Source organism: Mauremys reevesii, linkage group 6 (genome assembly GCF_016161935.1).
Source record: "Mauremys reevesii isolate NIE-2019 linkage group 6, ASM1616193v1, whole genome shotgun sequence".
In the NCBI taxonomy this organism is placed as follows: Eukaryota; Metazoa; Chordata; order Testudines; family Geoemydidae; genus Mauremys; species Mauremys reevesii.
This window is the reverse complement of record NC_052628.1, coordinates 108,104,928-108,124,303: the sequence shown is the minus strand read 5'-3', so window position 1 is coordinate 108,124,303 and position 19,376 is coordinate 108,104,928.

Sequence of the window (19,376 nt, the reverse complement as noted above, 5' to 3'; positions counted from 1 at the left end):
AGCTTCTAGGCCTGAAAGCAAATAGAGAGATTTTTTTTTTTTAATTTTATTTTTTTAACCTCAAGTGGTTGAGTTGCTGCTTTTTTGAGTTCAAGTCCCAGCAGGGACAAATCTTCACACTAGGGGAAAGGAAAACCTATGGTTTCAAGTTACATGCTTTCATTGGAAGATAACTTCAATACTCATTCTATATTCCACTCCAACCAATATTTTTAAATGAAGCTATTGCGTAGGTTAAACTATATATAAATAATGTGAAATATATTTATACGAATACCTGTTTTAATACTATATACTTGTATTTCCAAGGGCTATGTACACAAGCAAGTTTGCAATTGGGAACACAACCAGTTGTGCAGTTGTTATAAATGCAGTTTTACAGAAGAATGTTTCGTTTGGGCAAACACATTCAGAAGTTCACAGCAATGCATTTCTGATTAGCAGTGTTAATAACTGGATTAAACAAATTTAAAAGTTCTATGTGAGGTTATACAGAAATGGGTTTTGTAATAGATGAGAAATAGGATGGGAGATGCAAAAATTGTTTTGTGGATAAAGTTGGGGGGCAGTAACTTTTGAAGTATAATATTTATTAAATATACCTGACAAATATAGTTTGTGTATCTATTCAGCACTTTATGCCAGCACTTTATGCTAGACTCTCTGTTGCAGACACCTGGTAAATCTCTCCTTGTTCATGAATTTGCAATATGAAAAATTAAAATTAAATTACAATTATAATTAAAATGTCAGATCCAGGAAAACATTTGGAGACTTACAGAATGGATTTAGTACTTATAAGAAATGCAGATTAATTGCTGGTGATTGACATGTGCAGTCTCATATAGATGTTTGAAACAAGTTGCCAGCAGCGGGACAAACTTACCATCTCTATTCCAAAGCTCTAGTCTGGAAGAGTATTGCTTCCAGTGGTAAGCAAGCATTTGTTTTCTCAGATGGCTAACTGAGCGTAACTTCTTGTAATGTGGGTGCCTGTCTATTAGGAACTAGATTGAGACTATAAATGCATTTCATATAGACTGCCAAACAGCTATAGGATTGAAATGATGACCTAGGAATGGAAAGCTGTCTCCTATTACCAATGTGCTGGAGAAGTTGAGAATCTTTAAGCCGTGTTTTTGGGACATGCTTTTCATATTAGATTATGCTCTGAAATAGATTATGAATATTTAGAAATAGTGTTGATGTACAACATTTGTTACCACTTTTTCACTGAGTTGAAAAGCAATAAACTAATGGCATTTAACAATAAAATTGCCACAGTTTTACTTGTTCTATCATGAGAGAGAATCTAAATCAAGTTCTAAACTAAAGCCACTTGCCAGAAATGAGGTTCCAACTCCTTCAGGGCTAAAATTATATACTTATTTCCAGTGTGAGGTGCTGTCCTTGCCAGACTTATTTAGTAGCACCTTTTGTAGCTGGACCAATAACCATACCAGAATATAAAACAAATCACCTGGAACTTGCTAATAAACAGAGCTCTCAGAACTACAAGAGAACTTAATTTTTGCCTTGAATTCCTCATTAAGCTCATTTGAAAAAATAATCCTTTGTTTCAGCCTGTTTAATGAATGACCAAGATGATATCTGACTGCTTCCAGTGTGATATTTCATGGCTGCTGACAGAAGATTAATCATGAAAACACACTGCTTCATATGTGGAGTGTTCACTGTAGACTGCATTGTGGTAATGCATGGAATGAATCCTACAGTTAAGATAAATCAAATCTGAATAACTTGTCCTATTTCCCACTCTACTGTTTTGTTCCATAGATTTTAGTTGTTCCTGGCGTCACCTTCCTGGGACTTGTGCTTAAAAGTACGTGGTAAGGTGCTATTTTTTTCTCCGTTCAGAGTGAATAGCTTTTACCAAAAATAACTAGAATTTTATTACTACTAACAGTAACGAGTTGGAACTGTGTAAAATCCAATAAATATAAATTACTGATGACTTCAAGATGGCAGCTCTTTTTGCATTCGTTCATTTTTGACAATGTTGTTAAGATCTAGACTAACACTATCAAACCTGCTGGGATCTTGTTGCTGCTTTTCTGGTAACTATTACTACAACATCTATGTTAGTGTGGCCTACTACTCTGAGAATAGAAAGTAACTGACTTCCTTTTCTGTATCTGGTACTTCCACTTTTCATGACTTCCTGTCCTCTTCTCTTCCTTCCCCCTGATACTCGTCAATTTTCTATAGTTGTATTTGATTTTAATCTGGCCCAACGGAGTTCTGTAATTCATATGCATTACATCAGTTCACAACCGAACGTAAATGATGTGGTCTCATGTAACTTTAGTCAACATCACAGTTTACTGACTTTCCAGTTTGTGATGGGAATTAAGACCAAACTCCTTTTGTTCCTATCAAGGACAAGACCAGTGTGGCTTAAAAAGAATGCTTAAATTTATATTTAGCTTGTCTGGCCTGTTTATAATCTGAAGTGATTTTTTTTACTGATTCAGTTACAATATTATATAGTCTAAATTGAGACAAGAACATGCTTATGTTTAAATTATTTTAAAGAAACATAAGTACAGGCTTAAGGTTAGGCACATCACTTATCTGCTGAAGTCTTGTGCTTTTTCCCAAGACAATTTTCATGTGTGTGGCTGCTGAGGTTTGCCCTATAATAATTTAAACCAATATTTTAAAAGAATAGACTAAGATTGGCTCATTACTCCTTGTGATCTTCATTCTGACTCATTTTTTAAAGACAAAAATCATTCCAAACATGCTTTTAAAAATTACATGTGCTGTAGGGTTGAGGAAGGAGCAGCTTTCTTTTATTAGAATGTTAAATTTCTTTGTGCTGTGATACGCAGTTGCGAAGTGTGGTCAGTGAAAGGCAAGTGGCAGACTGTTTATTTTTCTGTCCTTGATTAACATTGGCACTATTCTGGTGGACTAAAACAGTTTAGTTACATCCTTCACTTCAGGCTGCTTGTGTATCCTATTTGACAGCTTGTATTTTCTGCCTGAAAAGTTTTACTCCAGAGACCTGGTTGGATCAGTTGCTTTCTCAAACTGATCTATGTTTCAAATTTACTACAAAGAACTGCAGTATCCACCTTTGTTTCCACAACCTCAGCCTTGTTGCAGAACTTTCTAGTATCTCCAAAATAGAAATTTGAGGGTTTTTTTTCCCCTTGGCTATTTTTTCACATAGGTATAAACAAAGTACAGACAAACTTTACTTCTGAAGTTAGTTTAAAAAATATTTAGTTCACTGTTGTAAAATGTGATGGGCTGATCCCGCTGAAAGGGAAGCACTTTATCTGCCAAAGAGTGTCAGTTTAAGCTTCCTCACAGATAATGTTCCTGGTTTTAAGATCACACCTAAAGGCCCCAACCAAGTAGAGGCCCCATTGTACTATGTATTGTGTAAACACATAGTAAGAGGCAGTTCCTGACCCAAAGAACTTGCAAACTAAGTAGACAGTGAGGTAAGTTGTGGGGGGAAAAAGAGGCATAAAGAATGGAAGTGACTTGCAAACATCATATTGCGGGTCAGTGGCTGAGCTGGGACTAGAACCTGTCTCTCGTGCATGCCCTGTCCACTTTGCTGTCAATTGTTGAGGATCAAAGAGCTAGAACTCTTGAAGGTGGGTTCTGGGTGTTCCTTCCCAGGGAAGTGTCTGAAAATCCGTGCCCTTTGGTGTGATGTGATAGATTCTGAAGGCATGTCCTCAGTTCTTGCAATTTAAAACCCAGTACATATAGGAAATTGCTTCCAATGATGATACATTTATCTTTGGAAAATTTTAACTGTTTCACTTGCTGTTGTAACCTTACTCTGCACTCCATGTTCATTCCTTTCTCTCCCCCCCCAATCCCCGTCTTTGATCTTGGTGGATCTCTCTCCTGTGTTTTCAATGTAATGCCTATTGCACCTCTCACTATTCTCTATTGCGTCGTTCCTCTTCCTTTAACTATATTGTGTTACGTCCCTCTTTTCTCTCCCTTCAAAATCTCACTCCATCTCCCCCCCGCCCCACCTTAGTCCCTCAGTTTCTCCCACAATTCCTCTCCAGTAAAAGTAATACCCCTTCACAACGTGCTTCACATTGAGCAGACTGTAGGGAGTTATGAGCAATGCAAAGGTGCTGATGCCCAAGAAACAATCCACCCATAGTGCAGATGCCCACCTGCTTAGCAAGTTGGTCCAGGTCAGTTGTTGTTGACACGGGTCTGCTAAGAATTGAACTAAAACCAAACATATGTTTATTTGACAGAAGCTACCAAAATGTTGTCTGGCAGTAAATTTTAAATAAACCTAGAAACGCAAGGCAATATTTGAGATCTTGCTGTTTTACACTGCTCAGAGCAAAGATTGACATGATGTAGAAATTGCCAGGATCTGGTGTGTATGCACTTGTACTGGTGCTGGAACACTTGTATGAAACTTCATAGTGTAGTGAGACAAAAATTAAGCTACATAATGCAGGCTTGTCAACATGATGCAGCAGTGCCCATCAGAGGGTGTAAATTTTAGAGTACTCTAAATTGTTGCACTGTTAACTGGCCCCATGTAGACCCTGCTGGTGCATTTTAAAAGGTACCTATTGCACATTGATGTAGTCTCATTTGAAACAGTACTGTTTAATGCGCACTCTGAACTGTTTAGATGGCATCTGCAGTTTCTACACGGGGCACTTAAGGCACAATAGTTTAGAGTGCTCTACAATTACATGCCTCTGCTGTGCATTGCTGCACTGCGTAGAGAAGCCCTGAGATTGTTTGGTCTCTCAGCTGCCTTCAATACCATGAGCAATGATCTGGTATTGATGCGCTTTGCTGTTCATGTTGGGAGTGGATTGGGTTGTACTCTGTAACTTTGGCCTTTTGTTACAGGAAGATCCAGAGGGTGTTATGGGGTAACGTGGGGTGCCACAAAGCTCCACGTAGTCACCCTTTTCTATTGAATGTGTGTATGAGGCCATTAGAGTTCAGCCTATGCCTTCCCACTGAAGTGTTCTCAGAATGCTGATAATGCAATGTATTAGTGATACCAGCATTTTAGCTCCATCTCCTCCAATCCAGAGAGTACCTGCAGATGTACTTCCCAGTGTCCAGGTGCAATTGGGGCATGATGAAAGCTCAAGCCAGATAATCTTGAGGTGGTGGTGGGCTGGGTTGAGGGCTTGAAAATGTGTCTTGAGAGGTTTTGTACAAGTTTGGCTACACGCTTATTAGCTGATGGATGATCACATGGCAGCAATGACCAAGACTGCCTTATTTTCCTGCATCTAGACAGGAGCCCATTCTTGGACAAAGACAATACCATCATAATTCTCCTTTCCAACCTCTCAGATGGACTACTGCAATGTACTGTACATGAGGCTACACCTGAGTCAATTCAGAGATTATAACTTGTGGTTTCTTGAAGTGAGCACATTAAATCTTCTTTCCAGGTTCTGCACTATTTTCTGGCTAGCAAGTGGAATTAAAGGTATGTTGGCTTTGACCTAAAAGTCCTAAATGCAGTAGCTTGGGACCTTCCCACCTGAGAAATCTCTCCTTGCGTCGTGAAACACAACTGTAGTTGAGATCAGGAAAGGGCACTTGAACTGGATTTACCTTTGTAGAAAAGCCAGAGGACCCCTTTGGAATGCTCTCCTCATGCCCCCATCTGAAACTGCACAAGTCTCTGACCTTGTGGGTGTGGTACAAAGCCAGTCTGTTTGAGGGGGCATTGGTGGAGAGCAGAGGATGAGATGACTGTCAATTTAAAAACTCCCAGCAAGTAGCCAGGAGTTTTTAAATTGTATTGGTCTGTTGACTAGTAATTAGATAAAGTGTGGTAGGACATAGGTGTGGAAGAAATGCTGCTGCTTTTGATTTATAGTGTAAGCACCTAGAGAAACTTCAGTTTTTTAAATGCATGAATCCAGAGCTTTGCATGGATGACTTTTGGTGTGGAGCTCTTTTTAGATTGAAGTCAAAATCTTGAAGCATCCATGTCTGTTAGGATGCCTTTCTTTTTGTGGCTTTTAGTCAACAGGTACCTGATTGAATTCCACTTTCCCTGGTTGTATCTCTTGCTCTTTCTTGGCTCCAGCAAGCTTCAAGTTATTCAGTGTGAAAATAAATGAGGGCTCTGTGGGGATTACCTCAGGCGGTCATATTAGCTGGTTCCTGTTGCTACAGAGCTCTGGGGAGGGCCTTTGCATCAGAACCTTGGTGTCTCCTCCCAGACTGCTGCTCAGAGTTTCCTCCAGGATATTCCTGCTCAGTGACAGTTCTCCACAAGTAATCAACTATTTCAATAGCTCATGTACCTTCAACTGCACTGGCTTACTCTTTGGTTAGTTTCCTGCAAATCCAAACCATGCAGATGTGCTTAGTTGTGGGGGGTCCTCCACCTCTTCGGACAGCTCTTCCTCACCCTGCTGCCTATGTATCAAGGACAAAGCTCTCCTGCCGTTCTAGGATTCTCAGCTGACGGGCTCCAAATGCCCTCTCCACCCCAAGAAAACCTGACCTCTTCAGAGAACTCCCCTGTGTTTGAGAAGTGTTCACCACCATCCTTCGCTTGTGAAGAGGAACTTTCCTCCAGTGACAAACACTCAGAATTAGATGATTAGGGTCAATTCTTTCCTAATGAAGACAAAGGTCTCAATAAAATTGACCCACTCCTCCTCAAGATAACTGAACCAGCAACCAAACTTTTCCCTGCCCAGGATCCCCATAAGTTGAGGCATAGGAAATGCAGATCAGTTTTTCCCTGCATGCTTGAGAAAATCACTGACTTAGTGGTCCAATCATGACGAAGTCCATCAATTGGGTCTATGTAACCACACCATGTCCATTTTCAATAAGCCACCAAGTTCTGTTCTGTCACAAAAGTTTGACTCATCCTTCCTTCATCTTGATCAGAATTGATCTCACTCAGGCACTAAAAATGTTGATCTCAATTGACAGAGTTGGTCTGACAAAGGATTTTATGGGGTGGAAGATAAAAAAATTTTTTAAAAGGGGCTTTGAATCTTCTTCCTTTTCTTCATATGCTGTGAAGGCTTGGATGATATCCATATCAAGTGAAAATGGATTAGAGTTAGATTCTTCTTTTACTTTCAGAAGATTCCATAGGGATCAAAATGGGGAGATTAAAAAGGAGATGGATTCTATCAAAGTGGCATTGGCTTTCTGCTTCGGCCTCTTGTGTTGTCAACCAGATTATCCATCTTCTCTTCAGTGTTCTGTCTCAAAGAAATATGTAGAAATGGTGTCTATCTGAATTCAGAACAAAGACTGTCTGGTTTAGACTTTGATAAGATGTCCAACCATTCTTTGTCAAGATACTCAAAAGCTTCCAGTCACTTTGGCACCACTCCAGATCTAAGTACCAAATCCACCTGTGGTGTTCTTTCATTCTCTCATCCACCAGAATATCCTTTCCCAGCACGAGATTTTGAGGGCTGCCACAGAGAGGGTTTTCTGTAAGACAGTGTTGGATGAGGTCCACCAGAGGAACAAAAGCTCAATAACTTTTTAAACTGGACTGGTACCATTTAAGACAGTTGTTCTTTGGATTCTGGTACAATGCCTTCTCACAGGCTTTCAAAAGCTAACCCCTCTAGTATTTCCTTCCTTTCCTGTCCTTCAGGGCTGTGTGAAAAGATCAGTTTCTGGATGACTAGCAAATATCCTTTCCCTTAGAGTAAATGTGATTCTGCCTAAAGAAAACTGTTTTTATTTCAGATTCACAAAGATGAAAAGATCCAGAGCTTTGTGTCCATCTTCTCTACCTCTGTGTACAAAATTCATGTCAAGATGGAGACTTCATCTCTTCTAAGCCAAGAAATAGCTCTTTATCCCATCTCAGGGAATCTTTCATTTGGCCTCATAGTATTGCCTGAAGCTATTTGATAGCATTCAGGTTTTTTCCTCAAGCAGTTCCTTGATACCATCCCTGGGCATCAGTACACCACTGCCATCAGCTGATCAGCATGAGTGGTGGTGTTGCAGAAACAGTCCCTTAATCAATGATTGACTACCTTTTCCCAAACTTCCTGATTTAAAAAAAAAATGAAGCTTTTGCCTGTAGATAGGACCATTAATGCTGGAAGGAATAAGAGGGAAGATGCTCTCATGGATTGGTAACTGGTTAAAAGATAGGAAACAAAGGGTAGGTATAAATGGTAAGTTTTCAGAACGGAGAGAGGTAAATAGTGGTGTCCCCCAGGGGTCTGATCTGGAAAAAGGGGTAAACAGTGAGGTGGCAATTTGCAGATGATACAAAATTACTAAGGATTGTTAAAACCCAGGCAGACTGTGAAGAGCTACAAAAAGATCTCTCAAAACTGAGTGACTGGGCAACAAAATGGCAAATGAAATTTAATGTTGATAAATGCAAAGTAATGCACATTGGAAAACATAAACCCAACTATACATATCAAATGATGGGGGTCTCATTAGCTGTTACCACTCAAGAAAGATCTTGGAGTCATTGTGGATAGTTCTCTGAAAACATCCACTCAATGTGCAGCGGCAGTCAAAAAAGCAAACAGAATGCTGGGGATAATTAAGAAAGGGATAGATAATAGGGCAGAAAATATCATGTTGCCTCTATATAAATCCATGGTGCACCCACATCTTGAATACTGTGTGCAAATGTGGTCGCCCCAGCTCAAAAAAATCAACAAAAATGATTAGGGGTATGGAATGGCTTCTGTATGAGGAGAGATTAATAAGATGGGGACTTTTCAGCTTGGAAAAGAGACCGCTAAGGGGGGATATGATAGAGGTCTATAAAATCATAACTGGTGTAGAGAAAGTAGATAAGGAAGTGCTGTTTACTACTTCTCATAATACAAGAACTAGGGATCACCAAATGAAATGAATAGGCAGCAGGTTTAAAACAAAGTAGTATTTCTTCACACAACACACAGTCAACCCGTGGAACTCCTTTGCCAGAGGTTAAAAAAAGAACTAGATAACTTCATGGAGGATAGGTCCATCAATGGCTATTAGGCAGGATGGGCAGGGATAGTGTCCCTAGCTTCTGTTTGCCAGAAGCAGGGAATGAGGGATGGGATGGATCACTTTATTCCCTGTTCTGTTCATTCCCTCTGGGGCACTTGGCATTGGCCACTGTTGGAAGATCGGATACTGGTTAGATGGACATTTGGTCTGACCCAGTGTGACCATTCTTATGTACATGTATCTCCTTCAGGATCAGCAGCCAGGCAAACTGGCTCAGCTGCTGTAAACTGGTTGAGAGTTTTCACAAATAGAGCTGGTAGAAATGTTCTGAACTTTGATTTTTGGATTTGGAGGGAAAAGGGGATGAAACTTTTATGTGAAATTATCCTGTTTTGCAACCATCTGTATTAACAAATCTTCAGTTAGATAGCACTGAAGTGTGATTCCTTCCCCAAGTGGACCTGTTTGTAATCCAGCCCAAAAAAGAACCAAATTCTGCTCTTAGAATTGACAACCATAGACTTTTAGGAGTCAATGCTCTTGTTTTCCCAGCTGGTTCTTTATAGCCAGAGTCCCCCAAAAAGATCAGCCAGGATCAAACTTAATTAATCCTTAGCCTTTACTGGCTCGACTACCCTTGATTTCCTAAATAGATGCCAGTATCACATGCCCATTATGGTACTGCACAGTCTCTCTCTCAGGACCTCATTCATCAGGGCCCCTTGACAAACCCAGACTGGACACCGTTGTTTGGATTCTATGCGGCCAGGTGTCTGTCATCTCCTGGTACGTGGTTACTCTCTGTACTGACTTAGTTCTCAAATCCAGAAAACCATTAATAGTTGGTTTGTAGCAGGGTTTAGGAACCTGGTAGTATTGCTGTATGAAGATGATGATCTTGCTGCAGTTATTTTCAAAAATACTGGACTTCCTACCAGACTGTTTTCATGATGGTTTGTCTTCCTGAAAGTGCCTGTCTCATTGCTAGGTGTCGTATCATTTCACTTCTGGTCTGCTGCTTCATGCATGTCTTTTAAAGCAGCATCATTGAAAGACACCCCCCCCCACTTCCAAATCGGATGCTCCATTGTCCCTTAGTATCAATTTAGTACTATACTATATGTTTATGCTGAATCAATTTTCTGGCCACTGGGGTTAGAGAAGTGTGCTTGTATTTTCTAACTACCATTTTTTGCCCTCTTTTTGGCCATTACTGGTGTCTTGGAGGTCAGTCACTTTTTCCATGATGCCAGCCGTACCTTCCACTTGTTTCCTGATGCTGTGTCTTACGTAACTTTCAGCTTCATTCCCCAAGAGACATACAGCCTTCCACTCCAGGCAGTCTGTTTCCTTTACCTTTTTTGTCATAAACTCTCAGCCTAGAAAAACAATTATATGCACCACATGTGGTCAGGGTGGTGAATACCACTTGCACAGAACTAAATTGTGGAAGAAATCTGGTGCTCTATGGGTGTGTTTATGGGAACTTTGCATCCTTTCCAAAGCGTCACACTCCTCTTCCATAGTTATATGAGAGGAGATGGTGAATCTGTTTATTTCACTATCTTTTTTGGGGGGAGTATGTTCAGCTGAAGTTTCAAGGTCTAACTTGGTTTTTCTTCTGTCTAGACCTCTCATTCTTTTCTCTGGCAATAGAGAAACAGGTACAATTCACCAGGTGAAAAAATAATCCATTTTCGTGGCTGACATGGGGAAGGTGGAAAAAGTTAAGTCAATCTACGAACTGCTCAGTGGATTTCAGTGACAGAGTGATAAGATCGTAGGTAAGGCAACTAATTTTATGCTTCATGATTTTAATGTAGCCTTTTCTTGGCATGCTAGGGAAGTTTGAGCAAAAGCACTTTAGCAATTGTATGACAGACTGTGGGGAACTACTTTTTCCTATTCATGGGTGAGGGGAAAAATGCAAGTGAACAAGACAAGGATATAGCAAGAGTAGTTAGCATTAAAAACTTGACTGAACTGGATTAAGGCCTTTTTGAGAGTTTGAAGGTAGGGACTTTTTGTGAGTTAATTTTTTTTTTAAGCTGTTGTAAAGTGTGTGTGTGTGTGTGTCTATAATCATATACAAAAATAGTATTGGTTACTGAAGTTGCAAGTCCCTCACTTGGAGTGATCTATGATGAACACTGTTCATCACATATGAAACTGGGTCTTCCTTATCTCTGGCCAGTGCCCTAACCACCAGTCTACAGACAGACTTCTATTTTTGCAAAAATATTTCAAAAGGTTTGATTTCGTTCCATGGTGGAAAGAAAACAAACTTTTTGAAATCTCAAAGGTTGCTGCAGAATGGAACTGTTGCCATCTGGATAGCTCTACTGTTACTCCAGAACGTGGGGCTGCTGGTGTCGTATGCCGAGTCCAGTGGAGAAATAGGAGGAAACTGGTCCTGGCCCAGCTCTCTCCTTTCCTCCGTTGTCACCTATGCCCAACTTCCTTTCTAATATATTTCAAAGGCCTGCTGCAAACAATAGAATGTGAGCTGCTCAAAATACCAAAGGAATCTCTTATAAAGGAGTGTCAGGCAACCTAAATATAAAGGTTGCTAACTCTTGATATAACCATAATAGTGTACATGACTGAATAGGGTAATCGTGTGTTCTCACGCATCCCACTTTTGTTTACTTTCGCATGTTTTGCCATGTCTGACGTTTAGCTGGTAAATGTATTAAAGTCTGTGGAAGATGCTAGCTCCTTTGAAAATAGGTCATTTATTTCTGGGACTAAAGGATTTAGGACAGGGGTTCTCAAACTGAGGGTCAGGACCCCTCAGGGTATCACGAGGTTATTACATGGTCGCTAGCTGTCAGGCTCCACCCCAAACCCTGCTTTGTCTCCAGCATTTATAATGGTGGTAAATTTATTAGCGTTTTTCACTTATAAGGGGAGGGGGTCGCACTCAGGGGCTTGGTATGTGAAAGGGGTCACCAGTACAAAAGTCTGAGAACCACTGATTTAGGAGATGGAGTGTATTTTTAAAACATGGCTCTTGTATATAGGTTCTATAAAGCACAAAGTAGGCTTTGAGTACAGTGAAATAACAGCTGAGCATGCTCGCTTGGCATGTGCTAATATTTTAGGAGACTTTAATGAAACCCTATATGCACTCAGAAATCACAATGCCCATTTCCACTACACAGCCTAATATGCAAAGACATTTTGCCTTTCAGGCTGTTGGGATAAAGTGGATTTTTTATGAAATGCGTATAGCAAAATTCTCCCCCAAAGCCCTTTAATATCTGGTGGTAGGGAAAATGCATTTAAAATGTGCTATTTAATATATGATGATATTAAGCAATTGGTACCCTTCAGAAACAAAGGATCTGGTGAGACTACCACCTCATACAGGCACAGATTGGAGCCTACCAACCAAAGCTGGTCTGTTCCGCAGACCACTCGATTCTTTAGGTTTTCAACTTGTCCTATGAGGAAAATCCACAAAAATACGAGATCAAGACATCAGTAACTTAGTACAAAACTGTAATCACCATTGATCAACTCAGAGTGGTGATATGTAACTGCTCCTCTTCTCTGAAGACCCTCATCTTGTATGGTCAGTCAGGGATCCATGTAATGCCATCTTGTCCTCAGTGTTTACATGCGCTCACTCAGAGACAGCAAGATGCCAGGGATTTAGCTACAAACACTATGCCGATGACACTCATTCTCAAATGATGCAACCACTGCCACTACCAAAGTGTCAGACTGCCTACCAGAAATTAGCTCTTGGTTGAACAGCTGACTCAAGCTGAATTAAAACAAGACTGAAGTGCTGCTGGTTGGAAAGGGGAAACTTTTGAAAGAACTAGCAAAGACATCGCCACCTTCCATTGAAGGCCTCCAGCCTCCATTCCTGAAAGTGGTGTAAAGTCATGAGATCATATCTGATTCTTCACCAAGCTTGGATGACCAGGTAGCATCTCTCAGGGATCCTGGCAAGCTCTCCTTCCTGGCCACCCACTAAGACTGCTGTGAGGGGAATCCTAGCTTCTGTGCTCTGGATCCCCTGGGCTATCCTCTAGACCCTCTGCAGGCTATAGCACTGGTTCCTCCACTTGGCCTCTCTCTGGCATATTTCCTGGGCACTGTTCTCAGTCACAAATCTCTACCTGGAAATGGGGCTTTCCAGCCCACCTGCCCAAGGTCTCTGCTGCTAGTGCTGACCCCGAGTACTGGGATATGCCCCAGTTTCTTGCACAGCCATTTTCTGGAACTCTATCCCAAAGGGGTGAAGCTTCTGGTTTACAGTTTAATTTTCTCAGGGGCATGTAGCTTTTGTGGAGCAATCCGCACATGCACGCATCCTTTGCAGGGTGTGACACTTTTATACTCTCAATCATGCACAGGACAAAAAACACAACAATAGACATCTGAAGCTGCAGTGTCCCTCACTTATTTCATTCTTCCCCTGTGAGCAGGGAAGGGAGGCAAGGTGTCCTCTCCTCCACCATACAGACCATTGCATGATGTCTGTCCCTGACAGAGCCACTTCCCAGCTCCTGCCTCAGTGCATTTGTGACCTCCAGACTTTATTTACAGTGATTCACTTTATGTGAAGCACGTACAGCTAGTACAGAATGTGGCTGTCACCTTCCCTATGGCTTAGGTTGCCATGAGCACATCAGGCCTGTGCTCAAGACTCTCCACTGGAGTTCTGTCATATTCCAATGCCTGTTTAAGGGGCTAAAGCAACTAATGGATGAAAGCCCAGCTACATTAAAGACCAAATTTCCATCTGTGAACCATCACAATGGCAGCGCTCCTTGCTTGGGACAGTTCAGATCCAAGTTCAGAACACAGCCCTTGAGCGGAGGATAAAGCGTTCTGCGGATCTGGAACAAGCTTCCAGAGATCAGGCAAATAGAGTCCACAGACACTGCAAAGCCGCCACCTTCAAAGAGGTTTCCCCTGTAAGAAGCAGTATTAAACCCCAAGATAAGGACAGATTGCCATTCAGATGGAATTTCTTTTCACTTGCAAACTTTTTACCATTAGTGTAACTTTAACCAAGACTTGAGACAAACTCTGGCTGCTCAAAAATGCATTAATATTTCACTGGCAAAGTGTCTCCTTCCTGTAGTGATTGTTTATTCTTTTTGTTGCTGGGAGCAATTAGCTAGAACAGTCATAGTCGCAGCTGTTAGATACTATAAACTCCAGCAGAGATCACAAAAAAGCCTCGTGTGCATTTAGATTCTATCGGAGTTGTTTAAATGGGTAATTCTTTGGAGTATTCTACATCAGTGAGGCTCTTGGCAATCAGAGGGTGCACTTGAAATGAAATACTTAGTGTGGTCATTGGCTCAGTATCCTCGAAATCATTTGAACACCTTGTTTATACTTGTTGAAGCAGAATTCATGTCACACAGCAGTGTGCTGTAATGGCTTATCTGTGTGGCTTTATTCAGAGAACAGCCTCCTCTCCCTCTGCCCAGTGATTCTTTGCAAGACACTAAGCTGTTTGCTCAATAAGTCTCCTGTATGTTTCTTTAATTTGTCACTTTGCATGTTAATTTTCTGGTGAACAGCTGGGGGTTGTGTTGAATAATCTCCTTGGTAATATTAGTATATGTGGAATATAGATCATTTGACTAATTCTTATGGTTTTTTGTGTGTGCAACTTTTGCTTTTGCTGGCCTGACAAAGGGGCTTCTTTCTGATAACTTCTCCAGAGGCCATACAACCACATGCCTCCCTCTGTAGCTGCTTTAACTCCCCAATGTCCATTCTGTCTCCTTTTCCTTGGTGAATAGAGATTTCCCATCCCCCTTCCCCTGTTCTCCTAACTAATGTTGCCTTCTGCTGTAAGGCCTATTGGCACTGAGGCTGCCTTCTCCTCTTGTCTGTGCTTATGGGGGACTTTGCACCCATCACATCCTCCCCCAGTTAAGCAGGCAGAGTGCACAGCAGCTCCAGCTGTCCAGGAAGAGAACTGGGGCAATCGAATCCACCTTACTCCCTCTTCCTTTAGTAGGCATGTGTCTCAGCCCCCACTCCACTCAGGCCCAACAGCTGTTCTTCCAATTTGTATTTCCTGGACTAGCTGACTCAATTCCCTTAGACCTACTAGTTCTTTCTCTTCTCAGCCCCCTAAATCTGTCAAGCAGATCCAAAGGGAATATGGCTTCATCAAGAGAGGTAAAAAACCATTACGTTCCCAATGGACATTGCACCCTGAAGTTTAAGATAGCAAAAGACACATCCAGAGCTTCCCCTTCTAAAGCAACCCAGCCCCAGCAGATGCCTACAAATTATCCAGGATCTACAGTTCCCTCCATAAGCTCAAAGTCAAGCCAATACAAAGAGGCAAGAGCAACCTCCTCAGGAAAGGAAGAAGTTCCGAAGAGAGCATTTCAAATGGTACCATTATTAAACAAGGGACTAAGGCCTAGAGAAACCTCTTCCAGAACTGAGGGGCATAAGAAGGAATGGAATAATAAAAAAGCAAAGCTTGATCAGAGCAAAGCATCTAGTGAATAATGCCCACAGCTAATTTGAGCCAATATGTTCTTCCCCTTCCAAAAAAAAATTGACAAAGGTATAGTCTGAAAACAGCCAGGCAAAAATTATCCTTGTCTAGGGTCATCAATCTGTACAAACCTTCATTCAGTTAAAGCTAGCAAGTAATATATCCTAGAATTGACTGTATCCTTTGGCTGCCATATGCCAGATATCAATATATTTATGCATCTGACTTAAAGAATAGGACAAATTATTTACTTTATTAATTCTTGTCATGATGCATGATTAAGGGGGCATTCAATAAAATTGAAAGGAGCATATTTAAAACCAGAAAAAGAAATCCTTTCTGTAGTGCACTGGTAAGCCTGTGGAAGTCCTTGCCACAAGATACCATGAGGCCAAGATATTAGCAGGCTTTAAAAAAGAATGGTTTATTTTAAATAGATAAGTTACAAATTTTTAAAAATTCTTTACTATTGTAAGTGATCTAAATGCTCACGCTTCTGGGCATAAACTAATTATTGGGTTCAAGAGAAAAGTTTTCTTGTGAGAAGGTTACTAAACTGCCTGCCTGCAAGGTTTCTTAAACCCTCTTCTGAAGCATCTGGTCCTGGTCACTTTCAGAGACAGGATATTGAACTAGTGTGAATTCCTGTCTGTTGCAGTATGAACATATATATAAGCAATACAAGGTAGCTGTCAAAGCTCTTAGATTTGGAGTCTGGTCTTGTGTTCTTGTGCCTCTCAAACTTTCCTAATCTAGCTGCAATATTATATTAAGGATTTGACTCTCCCATAGATGGAGAAAATTGTTTTTAAGTCTCCTGCCTTTGTTTGTAATGTGACCCTCAAGTTTAGAGCTAGGCTAATGGCAGACAATATTATAATTAACAGTTTTCTGGCCACAACTTTGGTCTGTTTATTTTGGTTCCAAGGTCTGCCTGATGGCCCTTTTCCTACCATGAAGATAAGTTAAGGACAGCCTCTCTCAGATCTTCAAAGCTGTTCTTCTCTACAAGATTCATGGCTAACAGAAGGGGGAGCACGTAGACTTTATCTCCTGGGCAGAGAGGACTGCTGCTGCTGCATTAGGGTAAAGCATCACTTGAAGTTCCATAATATGCTTTACCTGAAATTAATCTTGACAATGTTTGCAGATACAGACACATCTTTGGCAGGCCTGGGCTAAAAGCTGTCACGTTCTGCCTCCGTTATACAGGCCAGGGAGCACTGCTACTTAAAGCCCCCTGGTTAGAGCATTGAATGGAACAGATTAGAAAGGATTTTTTTTCTCTCAACTGTAAACTGTTTCCCTTTTCCACAGACTTTCTATTTAATAATCTGAGAAATACATCAGGCCAATTTCTAATCAGTGTAAATTGTATATAGAATTGTTTGAATAGTGAAATGCTTAACCTGAGTTTAGTTGTGTCTTCAAGATTTATGGAAGACATTTGACTTGGGAGTTTGAAGCTAGCAGCAAGAGGGGGAGCGCTCAGTGGGAACAGGTCTGTGTTTGGGGAAAGACATCAGAAGGAAGCCAAGCAACTAGACTGATGAACAGGCACCTGCACAAAACCCATTGGTGGGTAGGAAAAGTTCCCCTTTCATGTGAAGGGAAATATGAACCTTGTGTATGACCTGCTTTTTCATGCGGCACAGCAGAGGAGAATTTGCAGCTCACAACTGAAGTGGCATGGAAAACAATTTTTCCACTTTTCAGTTTAAATGTTACAAGATGCTCAAATTCAGTTGATCAGAGAGAGCCCCAATCCTGATTAGTGCTTTTGAGCACAAATTCAGTGAAAATAGAGCAAACAATGGAAATGCTTGCTCACACTCACTTGTCAATATCCTCTTCCCTGTAAGTGGGTTAATCAATTTTACTTAATGTTTTTTCTTACATCAGTAAGATTTCTTATATTTAGACTGTTCCATTTCAAAAGGGCTTATAAGAGTTCAGTATAGTCAACTAATTTTTACTGCGATTGCAATACTGAGTATAAATCTGTCCTTTTTGTTAACTTCATTGTAGGCAGGGATAATGTTCCAATTTTGCACCCACAAGCCAAATAGTGGAAGAAAAGATTATTTGTGAAGCTTAACTTCCTGCTAGTTATGAGAGTCAGGATGCAGACTCCCTTATGCAGGTTACTTTATTTTAGTCACAAGACTTTTAACAAGTTACTTTAAAAAATTGTGCAACTAAAGTGCTAAGTTCTCGATAGGTTGTGGGCAGAGAAAGGGGAGTGAATAGTGGATGGGGAAAAAATTACAGGTTACCCTTTCCAAGAGTTAGAAGAGGGTAAATGGAGTCCCTGTCAAATCAGTCAGCCTGCATCTTTCGATGGAAACTTTTCATATTGAAATGATCACTAACTCACCTTTGGGGTTCCACCTACCGGGAGTGATAAAGCAGCCTGATCTTATGTGGACAGACTGCCATATGCAATATGATTGCATAGTTACATAAAGTCCTGTCAGGCTCCACAAATATCTTCTTCTGGAAGAAAAAAGAAACCATGGAGGCCTCTGTTTTGTTCTGTTCTTGTGGTTCCAGTCCCAAGGCAAATACTCCTTGACTGACTGGTGATCCTGAGGGTCATCAGGGTCAATCATATTCCTGGAGTTTCCTGAATCCTGTTTCAGTGGCTAAGATCGTGGTCCCAAGGGGACTGGAACAGTGAGGAGGGATCACACCTCAATCCCTGGGAAGAATTAGAGTTGCTTTGAACCCTCAAGACCAGTAGCTGTGTGACGCCACGCTGCTAGCTGAAGGGAGGAAGTTCTTCTGACTGGGTGCGATTGGTTTCCTGATATGAACTCCCCTCGGTCTTGCCCAAATCACCTTAACTTCTGCTCTAGTTTGCCCATTTGTAAAATGGGGGTGTTATTTATTTCTCTGCTTCTCTGGGATATTGAGACTTACTGAATGATTTGAAAGTAATGTACAAGTGCTAGGTTTTACTTACAATAACCACCATATCACTTTTGCAGTGAAATAAACTAGTGTATGAGATATTGAAGGAATGACAGAGGCGACGGTAGACCCCTGTGAGCTAAAAGTAAAAATTAGCCCCCATGCATGCTATCTCAAAGAAGAAACATCTGAGTTACAAAGTGTCCTTCCCCATCTATTTCTCGAAATGCTCTGAAATTTATTTCCCTATTAACACTCAAAGAAAAAAAATGGAAAAGGAATTCCACCAAACAAGAGAGTGAGTTATAATATTGTAACTTTTTCATATCACACATAGCAAAGTCTGAAATGTCACCATCCAGAATAAGAACACAGCGAAATACATCTGTCACTTTCTCTGAGAACCAGAGGCTAACTAGGAGGAGCTGAGTACTTTTCAGTATCCACCCAGATCCTCAAAGGATCTGGACCCACATTGTTTACTGCAAGAAACGTGACATAAAAAAAAAGATATTGAAAATTTTATAAAAATACTTTTAAAAAACAAACACCCAAGCTTTGTTGCTATTGTTAAACTACACTAAGAATCAAGCAGTGCACCTATGAAAGCAACAAATTAGGCTCAATATTCGATGAGAATTAAATCCTCAAACTAGTACAAAAAATAATCCTTATACATTTTAAGAAGGTAGCTGTTCATTTGGTTACAAATCCCAACCAAACAACTTTAGCAGAGTCAGTTGAATGTATAACTTGAAGCTGGTCAAGGAACTTAATACTGAAACCAAGTTATTATCCAAAGTCTGGACCAAAACCTCAAAGCCAGTTATAAATACCCTTCTTCTATAACAATTCCTGTGTAGTGGTTAATCCTTTCTTCCCACTGCCCAACTCACCACAGCTATTATAATGCAAATTTTAACAGTGCAGTCTTGATAAGTATAAGTTCGACAACTTTTATTTACCAGAAATTACAGGTGAAAATCTGTCCCTTAGGACTTTTAGATATAGA